This window comes from Schistocerca cancellata, chromosome 3 (genome assembly GCF_023864275.1).
Source record: "Schistocerca cancellata isolate TAMUIC-IGC-003103 chromosome 3, iqSchCanc2.1, whole genome shotgun sequence".
NCBI classification, from domain to species: domain Eukaryota; kingdom Metazoa; phylum Arthropoda; class Insecta; order Orthoptera; family Acrididae; genus Schistocerca; species Schistocerca cancellata.
The window spans coordinates 651214798-651238835 of record NC_064628.1 but is presented as its reverse complement, the minus strand read 5'-3'; the positions used below and the strand labels follow the sequence as shown (position 1 = coordinate 651238835).

General features: G+C 45.9%; 1 protein-coding gene across 1 annotated transcript in view; it reads right to left on the bottom strand.

The window, feature by feature from the left end:
- LOC126175608 (uncharacterized) overlaps window positions 1–24038 on the bottom strand; it is a 331979-nt gene that overhangs the window by 160247 nt on the left and 147694 nt on the right. The window contains exon 2 of the mRNA XM_049922489.1: window positions 12706–12764. The gene's annotated coding sequence lies outside the window, so the exon portion shown is untranslated. The remainder of the gene's footprint in view (window positions 1–12705; window positions 12765–24038) is intronic.

The following is a 24038-nucleotide window of genomic DNA, read 5'->3' as shown; positions in this document are numbered from 1 at the left end:
AGAGGTAGATGCAGATGTCTTTTTTCGTAAACGTGCAGAATATAATCTCGAGGGACGAAACATTATGTCATGCTGTTGAAAGAACACACTGGTCTCCTTGGAGCGAAGTAGACGGCATAGAAATGGTACCAGGTGGTCATGTTACCCTTGACCGCTGACGCAAATCACGGCAGTGAAGTGGTGTTGACGGGCCAGTCGGTTGTATGGAACCAACGCAGTAAGCAGTAAGATGGGTGGATGCGAATGGCATATAGGAGCTATCGTGTTTGGGCTAAACCATGACCTCACCGCGTATAAAGTTGCCCGACTTGTAAGTATTTCAACGAGGACTGACCAGCGTATCCACATGGCATCGTGTGCTACTTGCAGCCATTGATGGCACGAGGGGTGATGAAAAGTAATTCCTCCGAATTTTTTATGTTGAAACTCTTAAAGCTTTTAAGTAAAACAAACGTTACTAACATTCTAAATCGTTATTCTTCGCGTCTAAGTTTTTATTTCTCATAGTAGTGACCCTGGCCAGGAAATCGACCTACCCCCTCTCCGATACTGTCAATGTCGTATGTTTGACTTTGTCCACGGAGCCACAACCTCACCGCTCCTTGCATCGCTTCATCACTGTCAAAGTGAAGTGCTCGAAGGGGTTCTTTAAGTTTTGGAAACAGATCAAAATCAGGTGGGGCTACATAGAAACTGTATGGAGGATGATCGATGGCTGTGAACTCAAGGCGTCGGGTTGTTGCAGATGTTGCAGCGCTCTTGTGTGGTCTGGCATCGTCATGCTGAAAGAGGGGGTGCTCCATGTGCAAACGAACTTTTCGAATTCGAAACCGGATAACAGCACGCTGTTTTTTCCCTTACCGACATAGTTACCTCACACACCGCCATGTTACACGCTGCAAATCGGATCCCTCAAGCGGCAGAGGGCTACAGATATGTAGACACGAAGAATAAAGACGTAGAATATTAATAACGTTTGTTTTATTTAAAAATCTTCAAGAGTTTTCATACAAAAAAATTCAAAAGCGCTACTTTTCTGCACGCCCTCTTTAAAAGATCCTAAGCAGCAGGGATGGAGACGAGTGTTACGCTTTGCCAATGAACATCAGTTTCAAACCCACAGAAACATTGTTGCTCCATCTCAAGCAGTTTACAAGCGTACAATGCTAAGAGAATTGCGTGCAATGGATATTTAGAGTTAGTTATCTCGTGGAAGGCGATTGCTACACAGCGGCAAACAACACTGCAGGTCTTCAGTGGTCCAAACAGAGAGAAATGGGACAACGGTAGGATAATGCATGTAGTTTTTTTTTCAGATGGGAAACGATTTTGCTCTTTTTAAAAGATGCAAGGCCTTCAGTGCACACACGGTCCAGTGAAACGTTTGTGTGCAGCGTATATTTCAGCCCAGAGATGTTCTGAGGGTGTTTTTTGTGGTGTCACCGCCAGACACCACACTTGCTAGGTAGTAGCTTTTAAATCGGCCGCGGTCCGCTAGTATACGACGGACCCGCGTGTCGCCACTGTCAGTGATTGCAGACCGAGCGCCGCCACACGGCAGGTCTAGAGAGACGTCCTAGCACTCGCCCCAGTTGTACAGCCGACTTTGCTAGCGAAGCTACACTGACAAATACGCTCTCATTTGCCGAGACGATAGTTAGCATAGCCTTCAGCTACGTCATTTGCTACGACCTAGCAAGGCGCCATTACCAGTTTATATTGAGATATTAAAACATGTATCGTCAAGAGCGATGTACACCAATTATGGATTAAAGTTAAGCATTCCAGCAACTACGTTATTTTCTTACTAGACTCAACTACTTTACTGTTCCAGACCTCACGCCAGTCTGCGTGAGCTTAACGCGTGCTATTCAGCTACAAGTCATAGTGGATTGGCTGTCGGGTCAGTCCACTACATTTTTCGTACCATGCTCCGGGCTAACTCATTCATGTCGCCGCAAATATAAATCGGGTTGTTTATTTCGGCATTGTCGGTGTCCTGGTATTGCTACAAACTGCAGGTACTTGAGTTTCCTCTTATGCCTTACCTACGAGGTGGTACAGCTAGTTTTACCTTTACTGAGAGGTGCGTTTTACCGAGTTTGAATCTTGATGTTACTACCTTTTTCGAGTCTGAAAGACATTCTAGGATATGGGACATAATTAAAATAAATGAAATTAAGAAGTAAAAAAAGGAAGAGAAATCAGGGCTTCACAAATACTAAATAACAAGGACCTAGGCGCCTTTGTGGAAATTCTCGTATTATAGAATTCTGCCAACAGAGTTGTAGGAGCATCTCAGTAAAACATTTGCGCTTACTAAACGAACCTGAGACGAAACTCGCTGCTGTTCTTTGAACATTTTCTATTTCCTTTACCAATCGTACCACGCAAGAGTCTCAGATGTAGGAGCAATACTTAAATATTGACCGAACCAGGTTTCGCCGAATAAAGCTCACTCTTGCATCTGCCTTCCCCACAACTGATATTGTGTGGTTGTTTCATTTCAAATCGGTTCCGAACGGCTACCCTCAGATGGATGTGAATACTGCCATTGATATTTAGGTAATCATGTAATCACCCAATAATTGTCTTTCCGTATGCTTATGCATATACGTTACCTTTTATGGTGATGGTTCATATGGCTCTAAGCACTAAGGAACTTAACATCTGAGGTCATCAGTCCCCTAGACTTAGAACTACTTAAACCTAACTAACCTAAGGACGTCACACACATCCATGCCCGAGGCAGGATTCGAACCTGCGACCGTAGCAACAGCGCGATTCCGGACTGAAGTGCCGAGAACCTTTCGGCCACAGCAGCTGGCCTTTATGGTGAGAGTCAGTTGATAATCCCTAAACCAAGCATCGATACTCCGCCGGTCTTCCTACTTTTCACTACACTTTTCTACCGTTGAGACTTCTCCGGATGCAATAGCATCAACCGGGCACAGCCTCATGGAGTAATCCACCAGTATTATTACTTTTTTGCACTTGCGATTGTGATGCGTCTACTTCCGACTTCATCCTGAGCAGTTATTTATTTGGAACACTAACGTAAGACATTGGTAGTTCCCATGGTTGCGAATTTCTGAAATTTTCAAACAATAGTATGTTTGATTTGGAATAAATGTGAGATTACATGAAGCTTCTTGTTTGTAAGATGTACCGGATGTTGCCTTTCAGAGTTGACAGGTGGTGGCAGTATGCAGAAAAATGGACGTGTTGTAATAGACCTCTCATGTGAATCATCAACTTGCAGAAGCGGTATCTTAGCCGATTCCACAAAGGCAGCGGCTGCCAGTCCCGAGCAAATTGTCCTCTAGAATCAAACGCTGTCTTTGTTAACATGTTTAAAGGCGGATGCTGTCCGATGTCGCGCAGGTTGTCAATAGGCGGAACATGTGTAAGGTAGCAACAGGTAACTCGGAGCAAGCTGACCGCAAGACGAGTCTGAGAGGACGACCAATCACTCGTACGTGGCAGGGGGTACAGGCTCCGTGATTACCTCGCCAGTGACTCACTCCGCAGCGAGGAAAAACTCGTTCGGCGGCTTCCGCCAGCAGCTTCTGCAGCCACTGTGCCGCATCGCGGCCTGTGTACCAGTGTAGGGCCCAGACTCTGAGAAGGTTCACCTTTTGCAATGTATCAGCGCTGATTTACCATTTAACAGTCTACGCTGCTCTGCGAAACTTAAGGACGAGCTACGTAACGTAATGAAACTTATTTATTATTTAATTACTCTTTGGAAATGAATGAAAGTGCGAGAGCATATTGCGAGAGGACTCCCAAGCGTGCACAGAGAGCTGGACGTCACACGTCGTGAGATCAGCGTGGCTGTAGTGCCAAAAACGCTGTCCCCGCAACACGAGGCAGTTGAAGGAACAGGAAAAGGCATGTTGCGTCAATCACCGAGCAGTCACGATGCACTGTGACGTTGTTCTTAAGTACAGTATGGTTCGGAGACAACATTTAGATGCCTTCACACGGGGAAGAATTTTCAGGAAACGGAAAGAAGGACGAAGTGTGACGAATGCAGCCCAGGAATTTGGTATTGCTCACAGTATCGTTTCACGTGCATGGAGAGCGTTCCCAACTACAGGTACTGCTGCCCGAAGGAGAGGTGGTGATCGACCACGGTCAACTGCAGCAGCAGGTAACCGCTGCATTGTGCAGCCGATAAGAAGGGACACACGTCAAACATTGGGTACAATTACACTACTGGCCATTAAAATTGCTACACCAAGAAGAAATGCAGATGATAAACGGGTATTCATTGGACAAATATATTATACTATAACTGACATGTGATAACATTTTCACGCAGTTTGGATGCATAGATCCTGAGAAATCAGTATCCAGAACAACCACCTCTGGCCATAACAAAGGCCTTGATACGCCTGGGCATTGAATCAAACAGAGCTTGGATGGCGTGTACAGGTACAGCTGCCCATGTAGCTTCAACACGATACCACAGTTCTTCAAGAGTAGTGATTGCTGTAGTATGACGAGCCAGTTGCTCGGCCACCACTGACCAGACGTTTTGAATTGTTGAGAGATCTGGAGAATGTGCTGGCCAGGGCAGCAGTCGTACATTTTCTGTATCCACAAAGGCCCGTACAGGACCTGCAACACGCGGTCGTGCATTATCCTGCTGAAATGTGGGGTTTCGCAGGAATCGAATGAAGGGTAGACCCACGGGTCGAAACACATCTGAAATGAAACGTCCACTGTTCAGAGTGCCGTCAATGCGAACAAGAGGTGACCGAGACGTGTAACCAGTGGCACCCCATACCATCACACCGGGTGATACGCCAGTATGGCGATGACGAATACACGCTTCCAATGTGCGTTCACCGCGATGTTGCCAAACACGGATGCGACCATCATGATGCTGTAAACAGGACCTGGATTCATCCGAAAAAATGACGTTTTGCCATTCTTGCACCCAGGTTGATCGTTGAGTACACCATCGCAGGCGCTCCTGTCTGTGATGCAGCGTCAAGGGTAACTGCAGCCATGGTCTCCGAGCTGCTAGTCCATGCTGCTGCAAAAGTCGTCGAACTGTTCGTGCAGATGGTTGTTGTCTCGCAAATGTACCCATCTGTTGATTCAGGGATCGAGACGTGGCTGCACGATCCGTTACAGCCCTGCGGATAAGATGCCTGTCACCTCGCGTGCTAGTGATACGAGGCAGTTAGGATCTAGCACGGCGTTCCCTATTACCCTCCTGAACCCACCAATTCCATATTCTGCAAACAGTCATTGGATCTCGACCAACGCGAGCAGCAATGTCGCGATACGATAAACCGCAATCGCGATAGGCTACATGATGATGATGATGATGATGTTTGGTTTGTGGGGCGCTCAACAGCGTGGTTATCAGCGCCCGTACAATTACCCAATCTTTGCTCAGTCCAATTGCGCCACTTTCCTGGATGATGATGAAATGATGAGGACAACACAAACACCCAGTCATCTCGAGGCAGGTGAAAATCCCTGACCCCGCCGGGAATCGAACCCGGGACCCCGTGCTCGGGAAGCGAGAACGCTACCGCGGATAGGCTACAATCCGACCTTTATCAAAGTCGGAAACGTAATGGTAGGCATTTCTCCTCCTTACACGAGGCATCACAACAACGTTTCACCAGGCAACGCCTGTCATCTGCTGTCTTTGTATGAGAAATCGGTTGGAAACTTTCTTCATGTCAGCACGTAGTAGGTGTCGCCACCGGCGCCAACCTTGTGTGAATGCTCTGAAAAGCTAATCATTTGCATATCGCAGCATCTTTTTCCTGTCGGTTAAATTTCGCGTCTGTAGCACGTCATCTTCGTGGTGTAGCAACTTTAATGGCCAGTAGCGTAAAATAAAATTTAACAGGGCTGCAAGGCACGCAATCTCACGTTCAATAGTGGCACGGCGACTGCATGGGGCTGATATTTTTGCCAGGAGACCAACACGTTGTGCTTCGTTGACACCCGGACATCAGCAGCACCGTTTGTGCCAAGATCATTGGGACTGGACCAACGAGGAGCGGGATCACGTGCTATTCTGATGAGAGCAGATTCACTCTGAGTAGTGATTCCTGACGTATGCTCATACTGTAAGAGGTGTGAGCACGTAACACGAGCAGGAACATTGTCGAATATTATGGTTGCTGTGGTCCAGGTGTTATGCTATGTTTCGTGGACTGATGGCTCAGATGGCTCTGAGCACTATGCGACTTAACTTCTGAGGTCATCAGCCGCCTAGAACTTAGAACTAATTAAACCTAACTAACCTAAGGACATCACACACATCCATGCCCGAGGCAGGATTCGAACCTGCGACCGTAGAGGTCGCTCGGATCCTGACTGTAGCGCCTAGAACCGCACGGCCAATCCGGCCGGCTTCGTGGACTTATTGACCTCCCGAACTTTGAACACGGTACACTCACCGGCCAACGTTATGGTGACACGGTACCCCTCCCCCATGTGCACATTTTCAGGGGTGCACTCTGCTCTGACTTCACTTAATTTTTGTGGATGACAAGGCGCAACCACGTCGAACAGTGTAGGTGGAGCAGCTTTCAGAACGAGAGGATATTCGGCGAATGGACTGGCCTGCCCGTTCCATGTGTGGTATGCGTTGGGAAGACGTACTGCAGCACGTCCAATGCACCAACGACAATCCTGCGCTGGTGGAAGATTGCAGCGTCCTACCATAATAACTCCTTATCAACCTCGTGGCCAGCGGAAGCACGTTACAGAGCATGTATTGGTGTCTGTGTTGATCACACACCCTTTTAAGAACCATGTCCCACATTTTGCAGTGTCCAGGAGACCATCACAAATCGCGGTTAAAAAAAGTCATGTGACTAGGGCCTCCCGTCGGGTAGACCGTTCGCCGGATGCAAGTGTTTCGATTTGACGCCACTTCTGTGACTTGAGTGTCGATGGGGATGAAATGATAATGATTAGGACAACACAGCACCCAGACCCTGAGCAGAGTAGATCTCCGACCTAACCGGGAATCGATCCCGGGCCCTTAGGATTGACATTCTGTCACGCTGATCACATTTTTTTTTCTTTTTTCCATTTTGTTCGATGCAGTTCGTTGCATTTGGTCTGGGCAGACGTCACAAGACATTCGTTCAAGTTGATCGTTGATTCCTTGACTCAGTTTTTTTTATTACAGAGAGCACGCAGTCCTCTGACCGAACACGCTGAGCACCACTCAGCTACTGGGGACGGACACAAGTCGCGGTGATTTCAGTGCAACCATTGTCTTTGAATAAAAGTGTCATTTCTGTTCGTCTCATTACGTATTTCTATCTGAACTATACTGTAGCAATTCTTTCTATGCATGGTCCAAATTTCATCGAGCTATCTTACTTGGCAGTGTACATCACACGTAACTTACTTTCCTCGTTAAGTTTTACGCACCAGTTGTAAGGAGAGTATCATAACTTCCCATTACATTGAAAACAATATAGTCAACTTAGTGCTATTCCTTGCATTGTGTAAGCACTCAGACATCGATAGTAACAATCTGAGGGCCGCAACATGTGAGCGGGATTCTAAGCATTCTTGTGAGACGATGTCTGTCTGCGAGAGTAAGACGTGTCATGCTGCCTTCACGTCAGCGATATCATATCTTACCACATTCAAGGCCTGATTTCATTTGTATAGCCAGGAGAGATTTAGATGGCTTAACTACGCTTGAAGATGGAATTCAAGGTAAAATTAGCAAGCATAGCGCAAAAGCAATTGCAGAGTTAGGCTCGTGATTGTTAGTCCGAATTTGCAATAATCCCATGTTTTGCTTGACAGTGAAAGAAGCCTCCTCCAAATAATAATAATTATTCTCCGAATATAATTAATAAATATGCTGTGGTTATTATATATTAACGTAATTTTGAAATTGAAATCATTTGTAAATCTGGCACTCAGCCATTATTGATTCCTATGTCATTGTAATTGTCATTGTCTTTTATTGGTCATGATGATTTTGAAGTTCTTAAATAGACTTAATTTATGAAATCCCTTCTCACAAATTATTTAGTTGTTAACGGGACCCAAGCAAACTCCTTTTTGTTAAATTGATTCTTAGTAACAACAAGCTTTAGCCGCTGCTGCTGCATGCTGCTGCGCATTGCTGTAAACCGCATGGAAGAAGGCAGTCATCTAAAGAGGTTAGTGCAAAACTTAGGGCCAAAACAGTGGTACTGACACACCGTAACATGTCATATAGTCTAATCCAGTAAATTACATTGCACAAGTCAGATTCTGTATCATTGGAAATTCTTGTTCAATATCTCAGTCAGATAGCTTAGGTATTCATTGTTACAGGTTCATTTGTTCCTGTAGCTTTTCATATTCAAATACGCAGTCAGATAGCTTATCTATATGTCACTTTTATGTTTTTCATGTAACGATCTGTTGAGGGCTTAAATGACAGTGAAACTGACACTCATACAAACACCCACACAGTGTTATGCAGGTTAGGTTCCGTTTACTGATAGCTCAGGTTGCTTATCGAGTCTATTTTCACTGACGAGCATAGGTACACTCCTGGTAATTGAAATAAGAACACCGTGAATTCATTGTCCCAGGAAGGGGAAACTTTACTGACACATTCCTGGGGTCAGATACATCACATGATCACACTGACAGAACCACAGGCACATAGACACAGGCAACAGAGCATGCACAATGTCGGCACTAGTACAGTGTATATCCACCTTTCGCAGCAATGCAGGCTGCTATTCTCCCATGGAGACGATCGTAGAGATGCTGGATGTAGTCCTGTGGAACGGCTTGCCATGCCATTTCCACCTGGCGCCTCAGTTGGACCAGCGTTCGTGCTGGACGTGCAGACCGCGTGAGACGACGCTTCATCCAGTCCCAAACATGCTCAATGGGGGACAGATCCGGAGATCTTGCTGGCCAGGGTAGTTGACTTACACCTTCTAGAGCACGTTGGGTGGCACGGGATACATGCGGACGTGCATTGTCCTGTTGGAACACAATTTCCCTTGCCGGTCTAGGAATGGTAGAACGATGGGTTCGATGACTGTTTGGATGTACCGTGCACTATTCAGTGTCCCCTCGACGATCACCAGTGGTGTACGGCCAGTGTAGGAGATCGCTCCCCACACCATGATGCCGGGTGTTGGCCCCTGTGTGCCTCGGTCGTATGCAGTCCTGATTGTGGCGCTCACCTGCACGGCGCCAGACACGCATACGACCATCATTGGCACCAAGGCAGAAGCGACTCTCATCGCTGAAGACGACACGTCTCCATTCGTCCCTCCATTCACGCCTGTCGCGACACCACTGGAGGCGGGCTGCACGATGTTGGGGCGTGAGCGGAAGACGGCCTAACGGTGTGCGGGACCGTAGCCCAGATTCATGGAGACGGTTGCGAATGGTCCTCGCCGATACCCCAGGAGCAACAGTGTCCCTAATTTGCTGGGAAGTGGCGGTGCGGTCCCCTACGGCACTGCGTAGGATCCTACGGTCTTGGCGTGCATCCGTGCGTCGCTGCGGTCCGGTCCCAGGTCGACGGGCACGTGCACCTTCCGCCGACCACTGGCGACAACATCGATGTACTGTGGAGACCTCACGCCCCACGTGTTGAGCAATTCGGCGGTACGTCCACCCGGCCTCCCGCATGCCCACTATACGCCCTCGCTCAAAGTCCGTCAACTGCACATACGGTTCACGTCCACGCTGTCGCGGCATGCTAGCAGTGTTAAAGACTGCGATGGAGCTCCGTATGCCACGGCAAACTGGCTGACACTGACGGCGGCGGTGCACAAATGCTGCGCAGCTAGCGCCATTCGACGGCCAACACCGCGGTTCCTGGTGTGTCCGCTGTGCCGTGCGTGTGATCATTGCTTGTACAGCCCTCTCGCAGTGTCCGGAGCAAGTATGGTCGGTCTGACACACCGGTGTCAATGTGTTCTATTTTCCATTTCCAGGAGTGTATATTGGTTGTAGCTAGGTTTCATATTGGTTGCATACACGTTACACAGTGTTTAAGACGAACTTTTAAACTATATAATGTATTTGCCTTAAAAGTTTAACGGAATCCAGTTTATTTAGGCAGAAAAAATTTTATTCGCCTACAAAATGGTTTTAAGTTCCCCTGCCACAGCATTACTGATCACCTTTAATTTTAATTATCGTTGTGTGGAAGTATTTCTTACGCTGTAGCTTACAGTCCCATCTAGAGCCAGGATCGGCCATAGGACAGGATTCATCTGACCTCTGACTTCACTGCAGAAAGTACTCCAAATATTTCTTACTGTTTAGAAGCCTGCAAGGGGTCTGTAAAACAACAACTTCGATAAAAGAAACTGATTTTGTGAAAGATTACAGGCTACTTCAGGACATACTTTATTGACATTGTTCATAGAGTACATCTGATAGATTTCGGAATATAAATCCATCATCGTAACCATGTACAAAGGAAAAAAAATATTCCCGGTTTTTAACAAAAAGGAACAATACCAAAACGCTAACACAAATAGAAATTATAAATGTACAATTACAGTAAGGACTAAAATCACACTAAGGAAAGCAAAAAATGTGACAAAAACAGACTGAGTATATGTTCAATGCCGGTCATTGATGCGTATTAAACACAGTGTGTGAAATCTTATGGGACTTAACTGCTAAGGTCATCAGTCCCTAAGCTTACACACTACTTAACCTAAATTATCCTACGGACACACACACACACCCATGCACGAGGGAGGACTCGAACCTCCGCCGGGACTATTAAACACAGTGCCTACAACAGAATTCTGTGACATCCACACTGTACAGCATACCACTCGAATTGCAATTTTTTCGTTTTTTGTTAACATTGCAGGGCAATCACCGGAGGTTTATTTCCTAGTAGATATGAAATGAGCCATTGGTGAACTTTCACCCTAATTACATAATTCCAGCCGGCCAGGGTGGCCGAGTGATTCTATGCGCTACAGTCTGGAACCGCCCGACCGCTACGGTCGCAGGTTCGAATCATGCCTCGGGCATGGATGTGTGTGTGTCCTTAGGTTAGTTAGGTTTAAGTAGTTCTAAGTTCTAGGGGATTGATGACCTCAGAAGTTAAGTCCCGTAGTGCTCAGAGCCATATGAACCATTTGAACATAATTCCAACTAATCAAAATAATAACATGGTCTACCCGATCAAATGCAATTGGTAAATTCAAGATGACATATTCTGTCCTCAAATTACCCGTTATCCCTGTAAGTGTCTCGCGTGCAGACCAATGAATTGCATTTTCTGTTTATGACTATGAATTCGTGTCTCCATAGACCCAAAAAGCTACAATTATTTTCACTCTTTGCAAATGCGGCAGTATTGCATGAGGATGCTTAGTTCTCGAGCTTATTTCGACAGTTTTTGTTAGTGTCACTGAAGCTTGTTACTACTATGCACCGATTCAGTGCATTACCGATATGTCAGGACATTTTATAGGTATACATGCGCAGTCGTGATATTGACAGTTGTGGCTCGTGTTGATTACTGTGTAGATTACTTCTTTGTCTCATTATTACTAATCAAACCAGAATATGGCTAAGAATACGCAAATCCTGTTTCTACAATATACGGGGCGTCCTCAGTCTTCTGTGACGTGGGCTTAGCTTTGATGTCAAAAAATTCCTTCTTGGAGACGACATGTGCTGACTAGTAGCAAATTACTTTTTCCAGGGAGCTTTGCTCGAGTCTGGACTCTGCAGTTGGCCGCTAGAAACGCTACGGAGACGAGTGTGTCAGCTGGAATAGTGTGTCATTCAGTGCCGTATCGAAAGAACGTCTGCCGTGATGGTGCAGTTCACTCTAGGTGTATGGGGCGAGTACTCTCAACAACGCAACAATTTGTACACGAGAAACTTTGTAAAGCTCGAAGACGTCTCCTTCCCTCCACTTAAATAACTGTATCCAAATAAGGCAATGAAGAGTCTACACGTTAACAAATTATCTAGCCACAATACCTACTATATCATCCGCTGAATGTTTCATAAATTTTACCAGTTGACTAGTGGTGCATGCGATTTTCGCCGAACTGAGGTCACTATCAAGGCTAGGGGCAGTGTAAAACTTTATCTGCTGATGATGATTTTTTTTTTGTCCTTTGCACTTATCCAGGGATAGTGGTTTCTCCCAGATACATTCAAAACCTGGCTAGTTAGATTTCACGATGAGAATAAACTACCACAACACGTGTCCGTGATACTGCTTTTGGGCAAGTTTTATTGTTTTATAACTATGATATTTAATCATTTCTTTAAATTAGACAATAAGAGACTCAATTTCATTTTTTGTAGTTATTCCTTCATGGAATAGGAAGTTCCACAAAAAATTCGATTGACTCCAGTAAAAGCTGCAAACTATCACCTTCGAAGTGCCGTTCTTCTCAGCCGTCATCAAAGAGCTTAGCAGCACCAGCCGATGCCTTTTGTGGACTGAGGTTGAGTTGACCGACAACGAGGACCGAGAAACCGTTTCGGCTGGTGCAGGCTCTTTCTAAAACTCCATTGATCTCCATGGTAGCTTCCCAGCTACCTCATTATTTTATCTCAAATGAATCAGAAAGTACTAAAGTATCTACTGGGCGCGCATTGCCGATTTTCCACGAGTTTGGATGTAATTTCGTTGAAAAGTTAAGCAAAAATAATTAAGGCTAAATTGTTTGAACGTATACTCACAGTTAGTTGAAAGTCTGAGGAATGTCTTCAGCTTTGTTACGTAGTCAGTCATTCGCTTCCTGCAACAGAACAAGAAACAAAGTTGTTATCGTTGCGTAGTAACAGAAAACGGAAACAGTGCCAGGATCATCTAAATATTCATGTGAAATAAATACAGGAAAAATCCGTGTGAATCCGAACTGAAAGCGAAGTATGATCAGCCCAATCTGCTGCTCGGCATAACAGAACAAGTTATTTCTTATTAACTCTTTTAGTTCAACTAACAGATTCCGTCGCTCCGTGGATAAGTCTCATAGTACAAATTCAAAAGTCCGGGGTTCACATCTCATTTGGTCCTACGATTTCCCGTCGGTCACCTCAAACTGACTCGTTCCACACAATTTCGATAAAAATTGACCTTGATTTTTCGGTGTAAAGAATTCCAAACTGCACCGTGGTTAATTATCCATCTTTAACACCGTGTCCCCTCAGTAATAGGCTGGGTACGCATATCAAAGTTGGAGGAGTCAAGTGCATAACATCTCCTATCAAATCATACCTAATAACGTACAGCAGTGTACAATCCAACCTTTGGGTAGTGGACAGCTGTATTTTACTAGGCCTAAAGATTTGGCTAAGGGGCCTCAATCACTGCCGCGCGGTCTTGGGCGCCTTGTCACGGTCCGCGTGGCTCTCCCCGTCGGAGGTTCGAGTCTTCGCTCGGGCAAGGGTGTGTGTGTTGTCCTTAGTGTAAGTCAGTTTAATTTAGATTAAGTAGTGCGTAAGCTTAGGGACCGTCAGGAAAACTTAGTGACTCACAACGAGGGTTAATCATTGGATGTCGCCTGGATGACATATCGATTAGGGACATTTAAACCTCATTAATGCTGGTTAAGTCTAATGTTGGTTATGTCTTTCTGAAATGGGAACGCGAAGGAACAACCGAATCCAAACCGAGACCAGGAAGATCTCTTGTATACTAGCGCGCAGCGACCGCGAGAACTGAGGAGGTTCGCTGAATGATATCGCAAGATATCAGTGGAAGGAATCACGCGTGAGTTTTGAAGTCCTACCAGTAATCGAACTATGGCGGTGCAATAGAAGTGTGGATTTGGCGAATGCCCGGAGAACATTGCCTATCTCGACTCTGAGCACCAACTGCGAAATACGGAGGAAGTTTTCAAAAATGTTCAAATGTCTGTGAAGTCCAAAGGGACCGCCGGCCGGTGTGGCCGAGCGGTTCTAGGCGCTTCAGTCTGGAACCGCGCGACCGCTACGGGCGCAGGTTCGAATCCTGCCTCGGGCATGGATGTGTGTGATGTCCATAGGTTGGTTAGAATTAAGTAGTTCTAAGTTCCAGGGGACTGATGACCTCAGATGTTAAGTCCCATAGTGTTCAGAGCCATTTGAACCATCCTAAGGGACCAAACTGCTGAGGTCATCGGTCCGTAGACTTACACACGACTTACACTAACTTACGCTGAGACCAACACACACACAGCAATGCCCGAGGGAGGACTCGAACGTCCGGCGGGAGGGGCCGCGCAATCCGTGACATGGCGCCTCAAACCGCGCGGTCATTCCGTGCGGTGAGGAAGTTTTGTTACGGTGTGGGGGCGTTTTTTGTAGTTAGAGGTGGTCACTTTACGGCGCTTGAGAAAACATACGGAAGTATATGAATATATTCTGTAACAATGAGTAACGCATACAGTTAAGGAACAGTTCGGATAGGCTGACTGTTTCTATCAATATGCACCCTGTCATAAAACAGCATCTGTGAGGCAATGGTTTGTGGACAATAACATTCTGTAAATGCTATATGTAAATCGAAAGGGGATGACTGCCATCAGCTGCAGCGCGACATTAAGCGGAATCAGCGGCGACGATCTAAAATGTGCACTGGACCAGGAGTCGAAACCGATATCTTCTGCTTACTAGGAAGGTGTGGTAACCACTGCGCCATCCGAGACCCAGCGTTATCGCAACTGCACGGACTATCTCGACGCGCCTCACGGCTCTCTGATACCAATGCTTCCTTTGAAAATTCACACAAACACACACACACACACACACACGCACACACACGCACACACAAACACATTAGGCCGAATGATGAACTGCTCACTCACACACACACACACACACACACACACACACACACATTAGGACGAATTATAAACTGCTCACTCACTCACTCACACACACACACACACACACACACAGTACGCTGGATGACAGTAGGACTTACGGATGCGCTCAGCGGTTTTGTGTCAAGCTTCAAAGATAACAAAGTCTACAAGAGCCCAGTTTATTACCAGCTGCATTTGCCTGCGGCAAATGTCTTAATATCCATATAGGTACAGAAAATACTTACGAATATTTGCCATTGACGACCAATACCAGGGAAGCTAAATCTAATGAAATTACGCTTAACCAGGATCTGATTTTTATGTAATCGAGAACGAATGTATGCTGTCTCTCAGCACGGTGTTTCAAAGTGTCCTTGATAGAAATAAACGCTGCGTATTTCGTTGACTGGGAGATGCGATATGCCACCCGCTCTGTCGTGGCATCATCCCTGTTCAGGTTCTTCTCACTGCCGACGTTCTACTCGTATTTCGCATCTTTCCGCTAATAATCTGTACTAACAAAACGCTCTTTACGTACACACTGAAATTTCAAATAGGCTTTGAAGGCTAATATTCTGGTAATACGCAGTGACAACACCACAATGGATAGTCGGCACTACAGGATGCATCACAAGAAGATAGTATCTTCGAACTGTTTACAATAATCCTTTGATGTCAAGTGGCTTTCCTACGACTAGTAGTATTCTAAGAGGTGTGTTACACCAAGGCAAGTGGAACAGCATTTACATCCGTTGCCAAAATGAGAGCTGAGGATGCTAATTTACACTTAGTTGCCGTTAAGCAAATGCCTTAATTTTCACCACTGGTTGCCTATTCCAATATCATTAAGTAACAAGTGGCTGGAAGCTTGGTAAGTGCCTGGTCGCGCATCAGAATAGCTCTATGCCTACCATCATGATGTGAGCGGTTCTAGGCGCTTCAGTCTGGAACCGCGCGACCGCTACGGTCACAGGTTCGAATCCTGCCTCGGGCATGGATGTGTGTGATGTCCTTAGTTTAGTTAGGTTTAAGTAGTTCTAAGTTCTAGGGGCTCGATGACCTCAGATGTTAAGTCCCATAGTGCTCAGAACTATTTGAACCATAATGTGATGCCACCAAGTTCAAATTCTGCTGCAACATAATAACAGTTTCCTGTTACGTGTTGATTCAGTACTTAAATGAGATGGTGATCATTAGTAGTTTAGGGCGCTAAACGGAGAAGTCATCATCAGCCTTGCTTGAAATAAATAAATAAATAAGGTCTCTTAAATACGAGAAGCATTTGGTGGGCAATGGGCTCTTTGTGTGCACGTATGTTCCCATCGGCTTCTGTTTTCTTTATTATGTTGCATTAGTATATGGTGGCATTGCGTCATGAGGCTAGGTGGGGGATTGCTTTGTAGAGAGCAAGCAGGATATTATCTTGGATGTAGAGTCATCGACAGAAACAGAAGTAACTTGTATCCCAGGAAAATGTGTTGATTGTTCAAGATATATATTAATAACCTAGCAGACAGTATTAATAGAAACATTACAGTTTTTGCAGTTGATCAGTTATCAATATTGAACTGCTATCTAAATAAAAAGCTGCACAATATCCTCAAGTCTTCATAAGATTTCAATTGCTTGAAATGTTTAGAAATGTAAATCTGTGCACTTCACAGAACGTAGAAAAGTGGTATTCTACGATTACAGTATTGACATGTCACAATGGAATCAGTCAACGCATACATATATCAGGGAGTAACAGTTTATAGGGATGCAAAATTGAGTGCTCACTTACGGTCAATCGTAGGTGATGTAAGAGCCAGACATAAGCTCATTGGCAGAATAATGGGAAAATGGAGTCGATCTACAAAGGAGAGTGCTTATAAATCACCGAGCGATGTGCCGCAGTTGTCTGTATACTGGACTCGCATTCGGGACGACGAGGGCTTAAATCCCCGTCCGGCCAGCAAGAGTTAAGTTTTCCTTGATTTCCTGAAATCGCTCCATGCAAGTGCCGGGATAGTTCCTTCGATAACGGCACGGCCTACTCAACCATTTCGTAATTCGAGCTTGTGTTCCGTCTCTAATGACTGCGCTGTTGACGCGACGTTAAACCCTAATTTTCCTTCCTTCTCGTTTATAAATCATTTGTAGGCCTTCGTCCCAGCTATATCTGTACTAATAATAAAGTTGTAAAACCGTCGTCTTGCCTGAACACGCTAAGCTCCAAAACTACTAGATGAATGTTCACGTTGTTTTCACAGGTAACTCGAGCGTAGTTTGATGTAACATACAGGCTTCATTTGATAAAAATCGAATTTTTTTTCTTTATTGTTATTTTAAAACCTGTACAACAGGCAGGCTGTCAGCAGCACTCTACGCTGCTCTTCAGCCATAGAATACACAATGAGAAAAAACAGTGAGAAGACACATAAGTTACAGAACGGTGGGCAATAAAACAGTAGACACATAAAGACAAACACGGAGCCGTTCACACTCGACGATAATCCACACTGCCAACTGTTGATACGACGCACAAACACTGAAGATGGCGATGGCACAGCTGAACGATGGAGTGCGACGGTGAACACTAAACACTAAACACGACGACACACACGAGACACTGATGGCGATGATCTCCGGCGCGCGAAAGTCCACGGAGCGTGTGCGAGTCCGGGGACCTGCCAAGAGAGGAGGAGGGGTGGAGGAAGAGGGAGAGGGGAGAGCAGAGACGCCATGGGCAGAGGAGATAGGGAGAAGGGAGGAGGGAGGAGGGGAAGCCCAGGGGAAGAGGGATGGACGAAGGGGGATGGGGGGAAACGGAGAGAGAAGGGAGGGAGGGTGCCCAAAGGAAAGGACGAAGTGGGGGGGGATAATCAAAGTTGATAGGAGGGGTAGACGGAGGGGAGGAGGACATCATTAGGGAGAGGGAGCTGGCGGAAGCCACCTTGGGAGAGGGTAAGGAGGGTGGAGAGATGGAGACCGGGTGGGACATGGGAAGACAGGCGCGGCAGCGGGCGGGGTGGGAGAGGATGGGTGAGACAAGCGGATGAGGAGGATCGAGTTTGCGGGAGGTGTACAGGATCCGTATCCTTTCAAGGAAAAGGAGGAGGTGGGGGAAGGGGATGAGATCATACAGGATCTGCGTGGGGGAGGGGAGACGAATGCGATAGGCGAGGCGGAGAGCATGGCGTTCAAGGATTTGTAGGGATTTATAAAAGGTAGGGGAGCGGAGATCCAGGCCGAATGGGCGTAGCAAAGGATAGGGCGGATGAGGGATTTATAGGTGTGGAGGATGGTGGAGGGGTCCAGACCCCACGTACGGCCGGAAAGGAGCTTGAGGAGACGGAGTCGGGAGCGTGCCTTGGCTTGGATTGTCCGGAGATGGGGAGTCCAGGACAGGCGACGGTCGAGGGTGACGCCAAGGTACTTAAGGGTGGGAGTGAGGGCGATAGGACGGCCATAGACGGTGAGATAGAAATCAAGGAGGCGGAAGGAAGGGGTGGTTTTGCCTACAATGATCGCCTGGGTTTTGGAGGGATTGACCTTGAGCAACCACTGGTTGCACCAAGCGGTGAACTGGTCAAAATGGGATTGGAGAAGGTGTTGGGAGCGCTGCAGGGTGGGGGCAAGGGCAAGGAAGGCGGTGTCATCGGCAAACTGGAGAAGGTGCGCGGGGGGTGACGGCGGCGGCATGGCCAAAATCGAAACGCGGAAAAATATCGTAATTTAATACAAGAGAAAAGTACCACCACAGCTGTATCTTGAGAGTGTCTTAATTGACTCACATGACTAGTTTCGGTGAGGCAATAAATTCGTTCTCAAGATACACCAGTGGTGGTACTTTTTCTCATATATTTTTCCAGCTGAAGTCCCAAGTCCATGCAGTAGGATGGTAATCCATATATGTTTTATCTAAAATCGTCTGCTCAGCTTAGTAGTTCGGATGTTTACCTTAGTGACACGATTATCACGGCGCAGTACACTGAAGAACCAGCAGATGGCGCTGCTATTTTTTAATACGCCAAGGAAGCAATGATGGCGCAGCTAGTTTTTTAAACTCAATGATAGACGTATTTTGGGAAGTTTACGTCAGCGACAGAATTAAGTGCCGCAACCTTATCTTTACGGATGCAGTCTAACAGAAAATTTAATTGGATTGGGTTTACGGATTTACTCATTTCATTTTGTGAATTAAAAGTTTAACAACACTGCTTTGCTTCTTTGGATGGGTTTTATTTATATTTGAGTTCTTTCCTAGCCACGTTTGTATTGTATCAGTGAACGAAGTATTTTAGAAATTTACTTCAGCGGCAGAATAAAGTTCCACATCTTTTAATTAATGAATATAAACTAACACCCCTTGGCTAGGATAGAGGGATTATCTTAGTTCTCTACTTACACCAAAAACTTGACGACATTGCTTTGCTCCCTTCGAGTGGTTTTATTTACAATTATTGAAGAAAAAAGCAAATTTATTGAGTTTGCTTTGTGATTTGAATGCCTAATTATTACATTTTGATTTCGTTTTGTTTACGAATAAATATGCCTGGAGAACGGTCGAGTATCTCTGAATAAACCAGAACGGCTGAAAGGCTGTGGGCTACGTTGTCTTAATTCCCAGTGCGCCTATGTTATGCCGTGACGGTAAACAAAGCAAAAGGCCGGACGCCGCGAGCTGCGGGCGTGGACCTTAGTGTTAGTTGCTCCTCGCATGGCAAATTTTACGTGACTGTCCCTTGTTAGTGAAGTAAACAGGCTCTTGGTTCATGTCCCAAAGCATACTACTTCAAACATTGTATACAAAGAACGCTTTTAAGTCGAACACAAATTTCACCCTTCCGGAGTCTTGGACACAGCTAGAAATAAATACCCGGAAAATGCTAGTTTCTTCAGCTGGTTTGATAATATTCCCCAAGGTTGTTGGACCCATACGAAATAGGACTAATGCTTACATGAGAGAAAAATATGACCTTCATAACGCATTATTAAAGGTGTCTGACCCAGAAGGGACTACAACGCAGCAGAAATAAAAATTTTTGGCCATTCCCCAATACCATTAAACGTCTGCGAAGAATCAAAACAAGTGTTAAATCTAACCTAAAATCATTTCTCTTGGACAACGTGTATTTAAAAATTCATAGCCTATGAAAAAAATAAAAAACTTGTCTTTAAGTGCAGCGGCATGAGTAGCACTGAAGTACAATGTCATCCTTAATGTTAACTAAAATAAACTAAACTCCGCCCGTACAGGTAGCGATCGGCCACCGTGTCATCCTCTCATGTGGTCAGCACACCGCTCTCCCGACCGTTGTCAGTTTTCGTGACCGGAGCCGTTACTTCTCAGTCAAGCAGCTCCTCAGTTTGCCTCACAAGGGCTGAGTGCACCCCGCTTGCCAACAGCTCTCGGCAGACCGGACGGTCACCCATCCAAGTGCTAGCCCAGCCCGACAGCGCTTAACTTCAGTGATGTGACGGGAACCGCTGTTACCACTGCGGCAAGGCTATTGCCCATTAATGCTAACACTAATCATGTATAATGAATACCTGTAAACTGAGTCGTTCCACATCATTTCAACAAAAAAGAAATCGTTCAAATGATCCATGGACCATGCAACTAACTAACTGATTTTGTGCCACTCAAGTGAGAGCGACAGGGAAATGCTGAAGGATCTGAAATGGTAGGTGCTTGAAGATGGACTCCAAATACCTCGTGAAAACCTACTTGCATTCAACAGTCAGTATTGAGAGATATTCTTAAGCCTCATTACAGCAAGCAGAGAAGCATTTCAACAGTCGTTCTTGGCATGATCCGTAAGAGTCTGGAACGAGGAGAAACCCTGACTTGTGGTACCGTACTAAGTACTCTCTGACATGCACCTCACAGTTGTTTGCTGAGTATGTAAGTAGATGCAGATGATAGGGCAACAAGAGGCTCCGTGTACGGTAGGAAGGATTACGCGGATCTTCGGCGCCACTTAGGTGCGTAGGGAAGGAGCAAGCGGGCCAGATTGGCAGGTCGTTGCCCCCGCGCCTCCGGAGCGACCTGCCTGGAAGGCTGTGCTGCGCCGGCTGCCGCCTACTGCCGCCTTCCGCAGACTGGAGGCGGCCTCTTGCCGCTTATAGCGCCGTTCGCGGCATATAACGGTGCCTGCGGAAGCGCTGACGTCGATCTCCCGGTGCGTCAGGGGCCGCGAGAGTGCATCTGCACTCTGTGCATCTCGTGTTGCGCTGCCGCTATGCTGCGGTTCTTCCAGGCGGAAGCATCTGAATACGTGCCGTGGTTACAGTTGTAAAACCATCGTAGGCTATCGTAGACTAGATATCTTTCCTAGTAGCTTTGGTCAGTTAAGGTCGTACTCCCGTTAGGTGTGTTGCTTACCTATCGGGTGTAACCTCGTAACGATTGCTTTCTTTACATACATGGTCAACGTCTTGATAGCGGTAAACAGTCTAGAAACTGAGTGAGGATATGTACAGGACTGCATAATCTACGGAATATTTTTGTTTACATAATTGTCGTCCGGGGATTACTTAAAAATAAGCAGTATTTATAGTAAATATGAACAAATCAATGTTTAACTCAGATTTTATTTGAAAATCGTTGATTTGTAATGTGAAGCAGAGGGATGTAGCAGTAAATATAAAGAAAACAATACAGATTCATTACATACTCAAAAATGGTTCAAATGGCTCTGAGCACTATGGGACTCAACATCTTAGGTCATAAGTCCCCTAGAACTTCGAACTACTTAAACCTAACTAACCTAAGGACATCACACACACCCACGCCCGAGGCAGGATTCGAACCTGCAACCGTTGCAGTCCCGCGGTTCCGGACTGCAGCGCCAGAACCGCTAGACCACCGCGGCTGGCTCATTACATACTGTTAGAAAACGCAGTCTCCATAACAAAAAGGTAAAATAAATAAAAACCACAAAACAAGAATATATCAAACATCGCTTCAATACTTCGTCGAACTTGGCTTTCTTTGATTCTGTGGTTGCATACTCAAGTCTTCGACCAGCGAATTTTGGGGAGCCGTAGAAGATTTTCCTGCCGAAGGTGGCAATAATATGGTACAGGTAAAATTGCTCGAGGTTTTGGCGGCACTCTGTAGTGGATACGGTGTAGCTGGTCTGCACAAGTAAACCCAGATCCAGCGTGAGGAGCTGATATATCTCTTCCATCTCAATTCGCGGTGCTACTTAACTGTTTAACTTCCGACCACCGAATATTTTATTAAATGTGACATTTCAGACCGTGAATGTCTACATTTTACAGTTTTTTGGTTTCTCTTAAATGGCAGGAAAACTAGAATTAGAAGAGAGAAGATATGTGTTTTAGTGGAAACAGAAATTTAGGATAAATGATAATTTAGAAGCACATAAAAACGATGCCAGGCCGAAACTTGTGAGCGCAAAGAAGGATCGTAGTGGAGGCTGGGTGTCATGAAGACAATAATAGTAATGACGATAATATAACAATAATAACAATATGAGGGTGTGTTCAGTAAATAATGCAACACATTTTTTCTCGGCCAGCTCCGGTTGAAAAAATACAGAATTTGTTGTTGCACTTTTTGGAATATTCCCGCTTCAGCCCGTAAAGTTTCATGAAGTGCCGACAGGTCACGGCGCTGAACGTAGGCTTCGAAGTGGCGTCTGTAACGGAGGTGTGTTACAGAGTTGCCATTGCGTTTCTATCGGCGGAAGACCAGAGTATAGCAGATATTTACAGGCGCTTTCAGAATGTCTACGGAGACAGTTAAAAAAGTCACGCTGAGTGGCTGGGCGAGCCGTCTGTCATCATCGCAAAATGATCGCGCAAACCGTTCCGATTTGGCCGGCCGGTGTGGCCGTGCGGTTCTAGGCGCTACAGTCTGGAGCCGAGCGACAGCTACGCTCGCAGGTTCGAATGCTGCCTCGGGCATGGATGTGTTTAATGTCCTTAGGTTAGTTAGGTTTAATTACTTCTAAGTTCTAGGCGACTGATGACCGCAGAAGTTAAGTCGCATAGTGCTCAGAGCCCAGCCGTTCCGACCTCCCTCATGGCGGCTGGTCGCATACAGCTGCGACCCCTGCAATGCTGTAACCTGCGGACACACTCGTTCGAGGTGATCGACAGATCACAAACAAACACCTTACTGCTCGGCTGGACGTTTCTATTGGGGATTGTTTCTCCTTATCCACCCTGCAGCCTGGATCTCGCGCCTTCCGACTTCCATCTGTTGGGGCCACTGAAACATGCACTCCGCAGGAAGCAGTAAGTATATGATGGGGATGTTATTGACACAGCAAGATTTTGACTCCGCCGATGATCAGTAGAGTGGTACCACGCAGCCATACAGGCACTACCAGTAAGGTGGTCTAATGCCGTCGCATTGGACGGAAAGTATCCTGTATAAAACCAACCTGCTTTCTGAAAAAAAGTGTTTTATTACTTATTGAACGCCCCTAGTAATAGTCATAATAATAACAATTATAATAATAGAGGTTGGTACATTCCAGAACTGCAAATCTAAGTCAGGATTCGCTCCTAAAATGGTCTTTCGATTGCTTCTGTCACTTATCATTTCTTTCGCCTCTGACAATTATTTTTAATGTGTCGGAACACACATTAAACTAAAGGTCCTCCCATAACTGGCTGGGTGAGTCAGTTCAAAGATCGGAAGAACGAAGGTCATACCACCTGCAACAGGGGTGTGCCTCGTAAAGCACTGGGGTTCAAATGGCTCTGAGCACTATGGGACTTAACATCTGAGGTCATCAGTCCCTAGAGCTTAGAACTACTTAAACCTAACTAACCTAAGAATATGCCCGAGGCAGGATTCGAACCTGGGTCCGTAGCGGTCGCGCGGTTCCAGACTGAAGCGCCTAGAACCGAAGCACTGTGGTATTTAAACCAACATACAGGGTAACGACAGCTTTAATTACTTAAGAAAATAATTATTGTCAAGTGTGACAATCGTAAATAGATCTGTTCGCAGTGTCGTACTTGAGTCCTGCAGGATGGTGTCAGATCCGACCGTTCTACACTCAGCGGCGGTGTGCGAGAGAGAGGGCGAATAAACTTCGCACACATAGACGGACATTACCGAAGATGACCTTTAGTATTTCGCGAAATGACTCAGCCACCTGCGCGGCTTTTGTGCCCATGTTGATCTCAGTCGGGTGCGGCATAGACTCCTAAACTGGAGTGTACGCAGGCTCGATGCACTTCCTCTACACCTCACGC